This window comes from Lissotriton helveticus, chromosome 4_1 (assembly GCF_964261635.1).
Source record: "Lissotriton helveticus chromosome 4_1, aLisHel1.1, whole genome shotgun sequence".
Taxonomy (NCBI): domain Eukaryota; kingdom Metazoa; phylum Chordata; class Amphibia; order Caudata; family Salamandridae; genus Lissotriton; species Lissotriton helveticus.
In genome coordinates this window covers 1,278,352,420-1,278,368,039 of record NC_136063.1, presented here as the reverse complement: position 1 = coordinate 1,278,368,039, position 15,620 = coordinate 1,278,352,420, and positions in this window count along the sequence as shown.

The window sequence follows — 15,620 nt, the reverse complement described above, 5'->3', positions numbered from 1 at the left end:
TCGCTTTCTCAAAAGCTTCAATTTTGACCAATTTCAGGCACAGAAATGACTTTAAACACACTTATTTTAGTTGAAAAAGTAATAATTCACATCCAACAGTCATTTAAAGTCAAAAGATTAAATGTTAAAATTTCATCAATATTGACCACTTTTTTGAACGATCGACAGGTCCGGGGTCATCGTGTTTCATCAGAAAATTGATTTTTTGGACTCTACCAAAAATGATTCAAAATGTCATTTGGATCGGGCCTCATGTTGAATAACCACTTTTTAAACCCTCACAGTGACCAAAATTGCCATTTTTACAGAGTTTTCGCTTACTCAAAAGCTTCAATTTTGACCAATTTCAGGCAAAGAAATGACTTTAAACACACTTATTTTAGTTGAAAAAGTATTAATTCACATCCAACAGTCATTTAAAGTCAAAAGATTAAATGTTAAAATTTCATCAATGTTGACCACTTTTTTGAACATTCGACAGGTCCGGGGTCAACCTTTTTCATCAGAAAATTGATTTTTTGGACTCTACCAAAAATGATTCAAAATGTCATTTGGATCGGGCCTCATATAGAATAACCACTTTTTATACCCTCACAGTGACCAAAATTGCCATTTTTACAGAGTTTTCGCTTACTTAAAAGCTTCAATTTTGACCAATTTCAGGCACAGAAATGACTTTAAACACACTTATTTTAGTTGAAAAAGTAATAATTCACATCCAACAGTCATTTAAAGTCAAAAGATTAAATGTTAAAATTTCATCAATGTTGACCACTTTTTTGAACATTCGACAGGTCCGGGGTCAACCTTTTTCATCAGAAAATTGATTTTTTGACTCTACCAAAAATGATTCAAAATGTCGTTTGGATCGGGCCTCATGTAGAATAACCACTTTTTAAACCCTCACAGTGACCAAAATTGCCATTTTTACAGAGTTTTCGCTTACTCAAAAGCTTCAATTTTGACCAATTTCAGGCACAGAAATGACTTTAAACACACTTATTTTAGTTGAAAAAGTAATAATTCACATCCAACAGTCATTTAAAGTCAAAAGATTAAATGTTAAAATTTCATCAATGTTGACCACTTTTTTGAACATTCGACAGGTCCGGGGTCAACCGTTTTCATCAGAAAATTAATTTTTTGGACTCTACCAAAAATGATTCAAAATGTCATTTGGATCGGGCCTCATGTAGAATAACCACTTTTTAAACCCTCACAGTGACCAAAATTGCCATTTTTACAGAGTTTTCGCTTACTCAAAAGCTTCAATTTTGACCAATTTCAGGCAAAGAAATGACTTTAAACACACTTATTTTAGTTGAAAAAGTAATAATTCACATCCAACAGTCATTTAAAGTCAAAAGATTAAATGTTAAAATTTCATCAATGTTGACCACTTTTTTGAACATGCGACAGGTCGGGGTCAACCTTTTTCATCAGAAAATTGATTTTTTGGACTCTACCAAAAATGATTCAAAATGTCATTTGGATCGGGCCTCATATAGAATAACCACATTTATACCCTCACAGTGACCAAAATTGCCATTTTTACAGAGTTTTCGCTTACTTAAAAGCTTCAATTTTGACCAATTTCAGGCACAGAAATGACTTTAAACACACTTATTTTAGTTGAAAAAGTAATAATTCACATCCAACAGTCATTTAAAGTCAAAAGATTAAATGTTAAAATTTCATCAATGTTGACCACTTTTTTGAACATTCGACAGGTCCGGGGTCAACCTTTTTCATCAGAAAATTGATTTTTTGACTCTACCAAAAATGATTCAAAATGTCATTTTGATCGGGCCTCATGTAGAATAACCACTTTTTAAACCCTCACAGTGACCAAAATTGCCATTTTTACAGAGTTTTCGCTTACTCAAAAGCTTCAATTTTGACCAATTTCAGGCACAGAAATGACTTTAAACACACTTATTTTAGTTGAAAAAGTAATAATTCACATCCAACAGTCATTTAAAGTCAAAAGATTAAATGTTAAAATGTCATCAATGTTGACCACTTTTTTGAACATTCGACAGGTCCGGGGTCAACCTTTTTCATCAGAAAATTAATTTTTTGGACTCTACCAAAAATGATTCAAAATGTCATTTGGATCGGGCCTCATGTAGAATAACCACTTTTTAAACCCTCACAGTGACCAAAATTGCAATTTTTACAGAGTTTTCGCTTACTCAAAAGCTTCAATTTTGACCAATTTCAGGCAAAGAAATGACTTTAAACACACTTATTTTAGTTGAAAAAGTAATAATTCACATCCAACAGTCATTTAAAGTCAAAAGATTAAATGTTAAAATTTCATCAATGTTGACCACTTTTTTGAACATGCGACAGGTCCGGGGTCAACCTTTTTCATCAGAAAATTGATTTTTTGGACTCTACCAAAAATGATTCAAAATGTCATTTGGATCGGGCCTCATATAGAATAACCACATTTATACCCTCACAGTGACCAAAATTGCCATTTTTACAGAGTTTTCGCTTACTTAAAAGCTTCAATTTTGACCAATTTCAGGCACAGAAATGACTTTAAACACACTTATTTTAGTTGAAAAAGTAATAATTCACATCCAACAGTCATTTAAAGTCAAAAGATTAAATGTTAAAATTTCATCAATATTGACCACTTTTTTGAACGATCGACAGGTCCGGGGTCATCGTTTTTCATCAGAAAATTGATTTTTTGGACTCTACCAAAAATGATTCAAAATGTCATTTGGATCGGGCCTCGTGTAGAATAACCACTTTTTAAACCCTCACAGTGACCAAAATTGCCATTTTTACAGAGTTTTCGCTTATTTAAAAGCTTCATTTTTGACCAATTTCAGGCACAGAAATGACTTTAAACACACTTATTTTAGTTGAAAAAGTAATAATTCACATCCAACAGTCATTTAAAGTCAAAAGATTAAATGTTAAAATTTCATCAATGTTGACCACTTTTTTGAACATTCGACAGGTCCGGGGTCAACCTTTTTCATCAGAAAATTAATTTTTTGGACTCTACCAAAAATGATTCAAAATGTCATTTGGATCGGGCCTCATGTAGAATAACCACTTTTTAAACCCTCACAGTGACCAAAATTGCCATTTTTACAGAGTTTTCGCTTACTCAAAAGCTTCAATTTTGACCAATTTCAGGCAAAGAAATGACTTTAAACACACTTATTTTAGTTGAAAAAGTAATAATTCACATCCAACAGTCATTTAAGGTCATAAGATTAAATGTTAAAATTTCATCAATGTTGACCACTTTTTTGAACATGCGACAGGTCCGGGGTCAACCTTTTTCATCAGAAAATTGATTTTTTGGACTCTACCAAAAATGATTCAAAATGTCATTTGGATCGGGCCTCATATAGAATAACCACTTTTTATACCCTCACAGTGACCAAAATTGCCATTTTTACAGAGTTTTCGCTTACTTAAAAGCTTCAATTTTGACCAATTTCAGGCACAGAAATGACTTTAAACACACTTATTTTAGTTGAAAAAGTAATAATTCACATCCAACAGTCATTTAAAGTCAAAAGATTAAATGTTAAAATTTCATCAATGTTGACCACTTTTTTGAACATTCGACAGGTCCGGGGTCAACCTTTTTCATCAGAAAATTGATTTTTTGGACTCTACCAAAAATGATTCAAAATGTCATTTGGATCGGGCGTCATGTTGAATAACCACTTTTTAAACCCTCACAGTGACCAAAATTGCCATTTTTAAAGAGTTTTCGCTTTCTCAAAAGCTTCAATTTTGACCAATTTCAGGCCCAGAAATGACTTTAAACAAACTTATTTTAGTTGAAAAAGTAATAATTCACATCCAACAGTCATTTAAAGTCAAAAGCTTAAATGTTAAAATTTCATCAATGTTGACCACTTTTTTGAACATTCGACAGGTCCGGGGTTAACCTTTTTCATCAGAAAATTGATTTTTTGGACTCTACCAAAAATGATTGAAAATGTCATTTGGATCGGGCGTCATGTTGAATAACCACTTTTTAAACCCTCACAGTGACCAAAATTGCCATTTTTACAGAGTTTTGGCTTACTCAAAAGCTTCAATTTTGACCAATTTCAGGCAAAGAAATGACTTTAAACACACTTATTTTAGTTGAAAAAGTATTAATTCACATCCAACAGTCATTTAAAGTCAAAAGATTAAATGTTAAAATTTCATCAATGTTGACCACTTTTTTGAACATGCGACAGGTCCGGGGTCAACCTTTTTCATCAGAAAATTGATTTTTTGGACTCTACCAAAAATGATTCAAAATGTCATTTGGATCGGGCCTCATATAGAATAACCACATTTATACCCTCACAGTGACCAAAATTGCCATTTTTACAGAGTTTTCGCTTACTTAAAAGCTTCAATTTTGACCAATTTCAGGCACAGAAATGACTTTAAACACACTTATTTTAGTTGAAAAAGTAATAATTCACATCCAACAGTCATTTAAAGTCAAAAGATTAAATGTTAAAATTTCATCAATATTGACCACTTTTTTGAACGATCGACCGGGGTCATCGTTTTTCATCAGAAAATTGATTTTTTGGACTCTACCAAAAATGATTCAAAATGTCATTTGGATCGGGCCTCGTGTAGAATAACCACTTTTTAAACCCTCACAGTGACCAAAATTGCCATTTTTACAGAGTTTTCGCTTATTTAAAAGCTTCATTTTTGACCAATTTCAGGCACAGAAATGACTTTAAACACACTTATTTTAGTTGAAAAAGTAATAATTCACATCCAACAGTCATTTAAAGTCAAAAGATTAAATGTTAAAATTTCATCAATGTTGACCACTTTTTTGAACATTCGACAGGTCCGGGGTCAACCTTTTTCATCAGAAAATTAATTTTTTGGACTCTACCAAAAATGATTCAAAATGTCATTTGGATCGGGCCTCATGTAGAATAACCACTTTTTAAACCCTCACAGTGACCAAAATTGCCATTTTTACAGAGTTTTCGCTTACTCAAAAGCTTCAATTTTGACCAATTTCAGGCAAAGAAATGACTTTAAACACACTTATTTTAGTTGAAAAAGTAATAATTCACATCCAACAGTCATTTAAGGTCATAAGATTAAATGTTAAAATTTCATCAATGTTGACCACTTTTTTGAACATGCGACAGGTCCGGGGTCAACCTTTTTCATCAGAAAATTGATTTTTTGGACTCTACCAAAAATGATTCAAAATGTCATTTGGATCGGGCCTCATATAGAATAACCACTTTTTATACCCTCACAGTGACCAAAATTGCCATTTTTACAGAGTTTTCGCTTACTTAAAAGCTTCAATTTTGACCAATTTCAGGCACAGAAATGACTTTAAACACACTTATTTTAGTTGAAAAAGTAATAATTCACATCCAACAGTCATTTAAAGTCAAAAGATTAAATGTTAAAATTTCATCAATGTTGACCACTTTTTTGAACATTCGACAGGTCCGGGGTCAACCTTTTTCATCAGAAAATTGATTTTTTGGACTCTACCAAAAATGATTCAAAATGTCATTTGGATCGGGCGTCATGTTGAATAACCACTTTTTAAACCCTCACAGTGACCAAAATTGCCATTTTTAAAGAGTTTTCGCTTTCTCAAAAGCTTCAATTTTGACCAATTTCAGGCCCAGAAATGACTTTAAACAAACTTATTTTAGTTGAAAAAGTAATAATTCACATCCAACAGTCATTTAAAGTCAAAAGCTTAAATGTTAAAATTTCATCAATGTTGACCACTTTTTTGAACATTCGACAGGTCCGGGGTTAACCTTTTTCATCAGAAAATTGATTTTTTGGACTCTACCAAAAATGATTGAAAATGTCATTTGGATCGGGCGTCATGTTGAATAACCACTTTTTAAACCCTCACAGTGACCAAAATTGCCATTTTTACAGAGTTTTGGCTTACTCAAAAGCTTCAATTTTGACCAATTTCAGGCAAAGAAATGACTTTAAACACACTTATTTTAGTTGAAAAAGTATTAATTCACATCCAACAGTCATTTAAAGTCAAAAGATTAAATGTTAAAATTTCATCAATGTTGACCACTTTTTTGAACATTCGACAGGTCCGGGGTCAACCTTTTTCATCAGAAAATTAATTTTTTGGACTCTACCAAAAATGATTCAAAATGTCATTTGGATCGGGCCTCATGTAGAATAACCACTTTTTAAACCCTCACAGTGACCAAAATTGCCATTTTTACAGAGTTTTCGCTTACTCAAAAGCTTCATTTTTGACCAATTTCAGGCAAAGAAATGACTTTAAACACACTTATTTTAGTTGAAAAAGTAATAATTCACATCCAACAGTCATTTAAGGTCATAAGATTAAATGTTAAAATTTCATCAATGTTGACCACTTTTTTGAACATGCGACAGGTCCGGGGTCAACCTTTTTCATCAGAAAATTGATTTTTTGGACTCTACCAAAAATGATTCAAAATGTCATTTGGATCGGGCCTCATATAGAATAACCACTTTTTATACCCTCACAGTGACCAAAATTGCCATTTTTACAGAGTTTTCGCTTACTTAAAAGCTTCAATTTTGACCAATTTCAGGCACAGAAATGACTTTAAACACACTTATTTTAGTTGAAAAAGTAATAATTCACATCCAACAGTCATTTAAAGTCAAAAGATTAAATGTTAAAATTTCATCAATGTTGACCACTTTTTTGAACATTCGACAGGTCCGGGGTCAACCTTTTTCATCAGAAAATTGATTTTTTGGACTCTACCAAAAATGATTCAAAATGTCATTTGGATCGGGCGTCATGTTGAATAACCACTTTTTAAACCCTCACAGTGACCAAAATTGCCATTTTTACAGAGTTTTCGCTTTCTCAAAAGCTTCAATTTTGACCAATTTCAGGCCCAGAAATGACTTTAAACAAACTTATTTTAGTTGAAAAAGTAATAATTCACATCCAACAGTCATTTAAAGTCAAAAGATTAAATGTTAAAATTTCATCAATGTTGACCACTTTTTTGAACATTCGACAGGTCCGGGGTCAACCTTTTTCATCAGAAAATTGATTTTTTGGACTCTACCAAAAATGATTCAAAATGTCATTTGGATCGGGCCTCATGTTGAATAACCACTTTTTAAACCCTCACAGTGACCAAAATTGCCATTTTTACAGAGTTTTCGCTTACTCAAAAGCTTCAATTTTGACCAATTTCAGGCAAAGAAATGACTTTAAACACACTTATTTTAGTTGAAAAAGTAATAATTCACATCCAACAGTCATTTAAGGTCATAAGATTAAATGTTAAAATTTCATCAATGTTGACCACTTTTTTGAACATGCGACAGGTCCGGGGTCAACCTTTTTCATCAGAAAATTGATTTTTTGGACTGTACCAAAAATGATTCAAAATGTCATTTGGATCGGGCCTCATATAGAATAACCACTTTTTATACCCTCACAGTGACCAAAATTGCCATTTTTACAGAGTTTTCGCTTACTTAAAAGCTTCAATTTTGACCAATTTCAGGCACAGAAATGACTTTAAACACACTTATTTTAGTTGAAAAAGTAATAATTCACATCCAACAGTCATTTAAAGTCAAAAGATTAAATGTTAAAATTTCATCAATGTTGACCACTTTTTTGAACATTCGACAGGTCCGGGGTCAACCTTTTTCATCAGAAAATTGATTTTTTGGACTCTACCAAAAATGATTCAAAATGTCATTTGGATCGGGCGTCATGTTGAATAACCACTTTTTAAACCCTCACAGTGACCAAAATTGCCATTTTTAAAGAGTTTTCGCTTTCTCAAAAGCTTCAATTTTGACCAATTTCAGGCCCAGAAATGACTTTAAACAAACTTATTTTAGTTGAAAAAGTAATAATTCACATCCAACAGTCATTTAAAGTCAAAAGCTTAAATGTTAAAATTTCATCAATGTTGACCACTTTTTTGAACATTCGACAGGTCCGGGGTTAACCTTTTTCATCAGAAAATTGATTTTTTGGACTCTACCAAAAATGATTGAAAATGTCATTTGGATCGGGCGTCATGTTGAATAACCACTTTTTAAACCCTCACAGTGACCAAAATTGCCATTTTTACAGAGTTTTGGCTTACTCAAAAGCTTCAATTTTGACCAATTTCAGGCAAAGAAATGACTTTAAACACACTTATTTTAGTTGAAAAAGTATTAATTCACATCCAACAGTCATTTAAAGTCAAAAGATTAAATGTTAAAATTTCATCAATGTTGACCACTTTTTTGAACATGCGACAGGTCCGGGGTCAACCTTTTTCATCAGAAAATTGATTTTTTGGACTCTACCAAAAATGATTCAAAATGTCATTTGGATCGGGCCTCATATAGAATAACCACATTTATACCCTCACAGTGACCAAAATTGCCATTTTTACAGAGTTTTCGCTTACTTAAAAGCTTCAATTTTGACCAATTTCAGGCACAGAAATGACTTTAAACACACTTATTTTAGTTGAAAAAGTAATAATTCACATCCAACAGTCATTTAAAGTCAAAAGATTAAATGTTAAAATTTCATCAATATTGACCACTTTTTTGAACGATCGACAGGTCCGGGGTCATCGTTTTTCATCAGAAAATTGATTTTTTGGACTCTACCAAAAATGATTCAAAATGTCATTTGGATCGGGCCTCGTGTAGAATAACCACTTTTTAAACCCTCACAGTGACCAAAATTGCCATTTTTACAGAGTTTTCGCTTATTTAAAAGCTTCATTTTTGACCAATTTCAGGCACAGAAATGACTTTAAACACACTTATTTTAGTTGAAAAAGTAATAATTCACATCCAACAGTCATTTAAAGTCAAAAGATTAAATGTTAAAATTTCATCAATGTTGACCACTTTTTTGAACATTCGACAGGTCCGGGGTCAACCTTTTTCATCAGAAAATTAAATTTTTTGGACTCTACCAAAAATGATTCAAAATGTCATTTGGATCGGGCCTCATGTAGAATAACCACTTTTTAAACCCTCACAGTGACCAAAATTGCCATTTTTACAGAGTTTTCGCTTACTCAAAAGCTTCAATTTTGACCAATTTCAGGCAAAGAAATGACTTTAAACACACTTATTTTAGTTGAAAAAGTAATAATTCACATCCAACAGTCATTTAAGGTCATAAGATTAAATGTTAAAATTTCATCAATGTTGACCACTTTTTTGAACATGCGACAGGTCCGGGGTCAACCTTTTTCATCAGAAAATTGATTTTTTGGACTCTACCAAAAATGATTCAAAATGTCATTTGGATCGGGCCTCATATAGAATAACCACTTTTTATACCCTCACAGTGACCAAAATTGCCATTTTTACAGAGTTTTCGCTTACTTAAAAGCTTCAATTTTGACCAATTTCAGGCACAGAAATGACTTTAAACACACTTATTTTAGTTGAAAAAGTAATAATTCACATCCAACAGTCATTTAAAGTCAAAAGATTAAATGTTAAAATTTCATCAATGTTGACCACTTTTTTGAACATTCGACAGGTCCGGGGTCAACCTTTTTCATCAGAAAATTGATTTTTTGGACTCTACCAAAAATGATTCAAAATGTCATTTGGATCGGGCGTCATGTTGAATAACCACTTTTTAAACCCTCACAGTGACCAAAATTGCCATTTTTAAAGAGTTTTCGCTTTCTCAAAAGCTTCAATTTTGACCAATTTCAGGCCCAGAAATGACTTTAAACAAACTTATTTTAGTTGAAAAAGTAATAATTCACATCCAACAGTCATTTAAAGTCAAAAGCTTAAATGTTAAAATTTCATCAATGTTGACCACTTTTTTGAACATTCGACAGGTCCGGGGTTAACCTTTTTCATCAGAAAATTGATTTTTTGGACTCTACCAAAAATGATTGAAAATGTCATTTGGATCGGGCGTCATGTTGAATAACCACTTTTTAAACCCTCACAGTGACCAAAATTGCCATTTTTACAGAGTTTTGGCTTACTCAAAAGCTTCAATTTTGACCAATTTCAGGCAAAGAAATGACTTTAAACACACTTATTTTAGTTGAAAAAGTATTAATTCACATCCAACAGTCATTTAAAGTCAAAAGATTAAATGTTAAAATTTCATCAATGTTGACCACTTTTTTGAACATTCGACAGGTCCGGGGTCAACCTTTTTCATCAGAAAATTAATTTTTTGGACTCTACCAAAAATGATTCAAAATGTCATTTGGATCGGGCCTCATGTAGAATAACCACTTTTTAAACCCTCACAGTGACCAAAATTGCCATTTTTACAGAGTTTTCGCTTACTCAAAAGCTTCATTTTTGACCAATTTCAGGCAAAGAAATGACTTTAAACACACTTATTTTAGTTGAAAAAGTAATAATTCACATCCAACAGTCATTTAAGGTCATAAGATTAAATGTTAAAATTTCATCAATGTTGACCACTTTTTTGAACATGCGACAGGTCCGGGGTCAACCTTTTTCATCAGAAAATTGATTTTTTGGACTCTACCAAAAATGATTCAAAATGTCATTTGGATCGGGCCTCATATAGAATAACCACTTTTTATACCCTCACAGTGACCAAAATTGCCATTTTTACAGAGTTTTCGCTTACTTAAAAGCTTCAATTTTGACCAATTTCAGGCACAGAAATGACTTTAAACACACTTATTTTAGTTGAAAAAGTAATAATTCACATCCAACAGTCATTTAAAGTCAAAAGATTAAATGTTAAAATTTCATCAATGTTGACCACTTTTTTGAACATTCGACAGGTCCGGGGTCAACCTTTTTCATCAGAAAATTGATTTTTTGGACTCTACCAAAAATGATTCAAAATGTCATTTGGATCGGGCGTCATGTTGAATAACCACTTTTTAAACCCTCACAGTGACCAAAATTGCCATTTTTACAGAGTTTTCGCTTTCTCAAAAGCTTCAATTTTGACCAATTTCAGGCCCAGAAATGACTTTAAACAAACTTATTTTAGTTGAAAAAGTAATAATTCACATCCAACAGTCATTTAAAGTCAAAAGATTAAATGTTAAAATTTCATCAATGTTGACCACTTTTTTGAACATTCGACAGGTCCGGGGTCAACCTTTTTCATCAGAAAATTGATTTTTTGGACTCTACCAAAAATGATTCAAAATGTCATTTGGATCGGGCCTCATGTTGAATAACCACTTTTTAAACCCTCACAGTGACCAAAATTGCCATTTTTACAGAGTTTTCGCTTACTCAAAAGCTTCAATTTTGACCAATTTCAGGCAAAGAAATGACTTTAAACACACTTATTTTAGTTGAAAAAGTAATAATTCACATCCAACAGTCATTTAAGGTCATAAGATTAAATGTTAAAATTTCATCAATGTTGACCACTTTTTTGAACATGCGACAGGTCCGGGGTCAACCTTTTTCATCAGAAAATTGATTTTTTGGACTGTACCAAAAATGATTCAAAATGTCATTTGGATCGGGCCTCATATAGAATAACCACTTTTTATACCCTCACAGTGACCAAAATTGCCATTTTTACAGAGTTTTCGCTTACTTAAAAGCTTCAATTTTGACCAATTTCAGGCACAGAAATGACTTTAAACACACTTATTTTAGTTGAAAAAGTAATAATTCACATCCAACAGTCATTTAAAGTCAAAAGATTAAATGTTAAAATTTCATCAATGTTGACCACTTTTTTGAACATTCGACAGGTCCGGGGTCAACCTTTTTCATCAGAAAATTGATTTTTTGGACTCTACCAAAAATGATTCAAAATGTCATTTGGATCGGGCGTCATGTTGAATAACCACTTTTTAAACCCTCACAGTGACCAAAATTGCCATTTTTAAAGAGTTTTCGCTTTCTCAAAAGCTTCAATTTTGACCAATTTCAGGCCCAGAAATGACTTTAAACAAACTTATTTTAGTTGAAAAAGTAATAATTCACATCCAACAGTCATTTAAAGTCAAAAGCTTAAATGTTAAAATTTCATCAATGTTGACCACTTTTTTGAACATTCGACAGGTCCGGGGTTAACCTTTTTCATCAGAAAATTGATTTTTTGGACTCTACCAAAAATGATTGAAAATGTCATTTGGATCGGGCGTCATGTTGAATAACCACTTTTTAAACCCTCACAGTGACCAAAATTGCCATTTTTACAGAGTTTTGGCTTACTCAAAAGCTTCAATTTTGACCAATTTCAGGCAAAGAAATGACTTTAAACACACTTATTTTAGTTGAAAAAGTATTAATTCACATCCAACAGTCATTTAAAGTCAAAAGATTAAATGTTAAAATTTCATCAATGTTGACCACTTTTTTGAACATGCGACAGGTCCGGGGTCAACCTTTTTCATCAGAAAATTGATTTTTTGGACTCTACCAAAAATGATTCAAAATGTCATTTGGATCGGGCCTCATATAGAATAACCACATTTATACCCTCACAGTGACCAAAATTGCCATTTTTACAGAGTTTTCGCTTACTTAAAAGCTTCAATTTTGACCAATTTCAGGCACAGAAATGACTTTAAACACACTTATTTTAGTTGAAAAAGTAATAATTCACATCCAACAGTCATTTAAAGTCAAAAGATTAAATGTTAAAATTTCATCAATATTGACCACTTTTTTGAACGATCGACAGGTCCGGGGTCATCGTTTTTCATCAGAAAATTGATTTTTTGGACTCTACCAAAAATGATTCAAAATGTCATTTGGATCGGGCCTCGTGTAGAATAACCACTTTTTAAACCCTCACAGTGACCAAAATTGCCATTTTTACAGAGTTTTCGCTTATTTAAAAGCTTCATTTTTGACCAATTTCAGGCACAGAAATGACTTTAAACACACTTATTTTAGTTGAAAAAGTAATAATTCACATCCAACAGTCATTTAAAGTCAAAAGATTAAATGTTAAAATTTCATCAATGTTGACCACTTTTTTGAACATTCGACAGGTCCGGGGTCAACCTTTTTCATCAGAAAATTAAATTTTTTGGACTCTACCAAAAATGATTCAAAATGTCATTTGGATCGGGCCTCATGTAGAATAACCACTTTTTAAACCCTCACAGTGACCAAAATTGCCATTTTTACAGAGTTTTCGCTTACTCAAAAGCTTCAATTTTGACCAATTTCAGGCAAAGAAATGACTTTAAACACACTTATTTTAGTTGAAAAAGTAATAATTCACATCCAACAGTCATTTAAGGTCATAAGATTAAATGTTAAAATTTCATCAATGTTGACCACTTTTTTGAACATGCGACAGGTCCGGGGTCAACCTTTTTCATCAGAAAATTGATTTTTTGGACTCTACCAAAAATGATTCAAAATGTCATTTGGATCGGGCCTCATATAGAATAACCACTTTTTATACCCTCACAGTGACCAAAATTGCCATTTTTACAGAGTTTTCGCTTACTTAAAAGCTTCAATTTTGACCAATTTCAGGCACAGAAATGACTTTAAACACACTTATTTTAGTTGAAAAAGTAATAATTCACATCCAACAGTCATTTAAAGTCAAAAGATTAAATGTTAAAATTTCATCAATGTTGACCACTTTTTTGAACATTCGACAGGTCCGGGGTCAACCTTTTTCATCAGAAAATTGATTTTTTGGACTCTACCAAAAATGATTCAAAATGTCATTTGGATCGGGCGTCATGTTGAATAACCACTTTTTAAACCCTCACAGTGACCAAAATTGCCATTTTTAAAGAGTTTTCGCTTTCTCAAAAGCTTCAATTTTGACCAATTTCAGGCCCAGAAATGACTTTAAACAAACTTATTTTAGTTGAAAAAGTAATAATTCACATCCAACAGTCATTTAAAGTCAAAAGCTTAAATGTTAAAATTTCATCAATGTTGACCACTTTTTTGAACATTCGACAGGTCCGGGGTTAACCTTTTTCATCAGAAAATTGATTTTTTGGACTCTACCAAAAATGATTGAAAATGTCATTTGGATCGGGCGTCATGTTGAATAACCACTTTTTAAACCCTCACAGTGACCAAAATTGCCATTTTTACAGAGTTTTGGCTTACTCAAAAGCTTCAATTTTGACCAATTTCAGGCAAAGAAATGACTTTAAACACACTTATTTTAGTTGAAAAAGTATTAATTCACATCCAACAGTCATTTAAAGTCAAAAGATTAAATGTTAAAATTTCATCAATGTTGACCACTTTTTTGAACATTCGACAGGTCCGGGGTCAACCTTTTTCATCAGAAAATTAATTTTTTGGACTCTACCAAAAATGATTCAAAATGTCATTTGGATCGGGCCTCATGTAGAATAACCACTTTTTAAACCCTCACAGTGACCAAAATTGCCATTTTTACAGAGTTTTCGCTTACTCAAAAGCTTCATTTTTGACCAATTTCAGGCACAGAAATGACTTTAAACACACTTATTTTAGTTGAAAAAGTAATAATTCACATCCAACAGTCATTTAAAGTCAAAAGATTAAATGTTAAAATGTCATCAATGTTGACCACTTTTTTGAACATTCGTCAGGTCCGGGGTCAACCTTTTTCATCAGAAAATTAATTTTTTGGACTCTACCAAAAATGATTCAAAATGTCATTTGGATCGGGCCTCATGTAGAATAACCACTTTTTAAACCCTCACAGTGACCAAAATTGCCATTTTTACAGAGTTTTCGCTTACTCAAAAGCTTCAATTTTGACCAATTTCAGGCAAAGAAATGACTTTAAACACACTTATTTTAGTTGAAAAAGTAATAATTCACATCCAACAGTCATTTAAGGTCATAAGATTAAATGTTAAAATTTCATCAATGTTGACCACTTTTTTGAACATGCGACAGGTCCGGGGTCAACCTTTTTCATCAGAAAATTGATTTTTTGGACTCTACCAAAAATGATTCAAAATGTCATTTGGATCGGGCCTCATATAGAATAACCACTTTTTATACCCTCACAGTGACCAAAATTGGCATTTTTACAGAGTTTTCGCTTACTTAAAAGCTTCAATTTTGACCAATTTCAGGCACAGAAATGACTTTAAACACACTTATTTTAGTTGAAAAAGTAATAATTCACATCCAACAGTCATTTAAAGTCAAAAGATTAAATGTTAAAATTTCATCAATGTTGACCACTTTTTTGAACATTCGACAGGTCCGGGGTCAACCTTTTTCATCAGAAAATTGATTTTTTGGACTCTACCAAAAATGATTCAAAATGTCATTTGGATCGGGCGTCATGTTGAATAACCACTTTTTAAACCCTCACAGTGACCAAAATTGCCATTTTTACAGAGTTTTCGCTTTCTCAAAAGCTTCAATTTTGACCAATTTCAGGCCCAGAAATGACTTTAAACAAACTTATTTTAGTTGAAAAAGTAATAATTCACATCCAACAGTCATTTAAAGTCAAAAGATTAAATGTTAAAATTTCATCAATGTTGACCACTTTTTTGAACATTCGACAGGTCCGGGGTCAACCTTTTTCATCAGAAAATTGATTTTTTGGACTCTACCAAAAATGATTCAAAATGTCATTTGGATCGGGCCTCATGTTGAATAACCACTTTTTAAACCCTCACAGTGACCAAAAT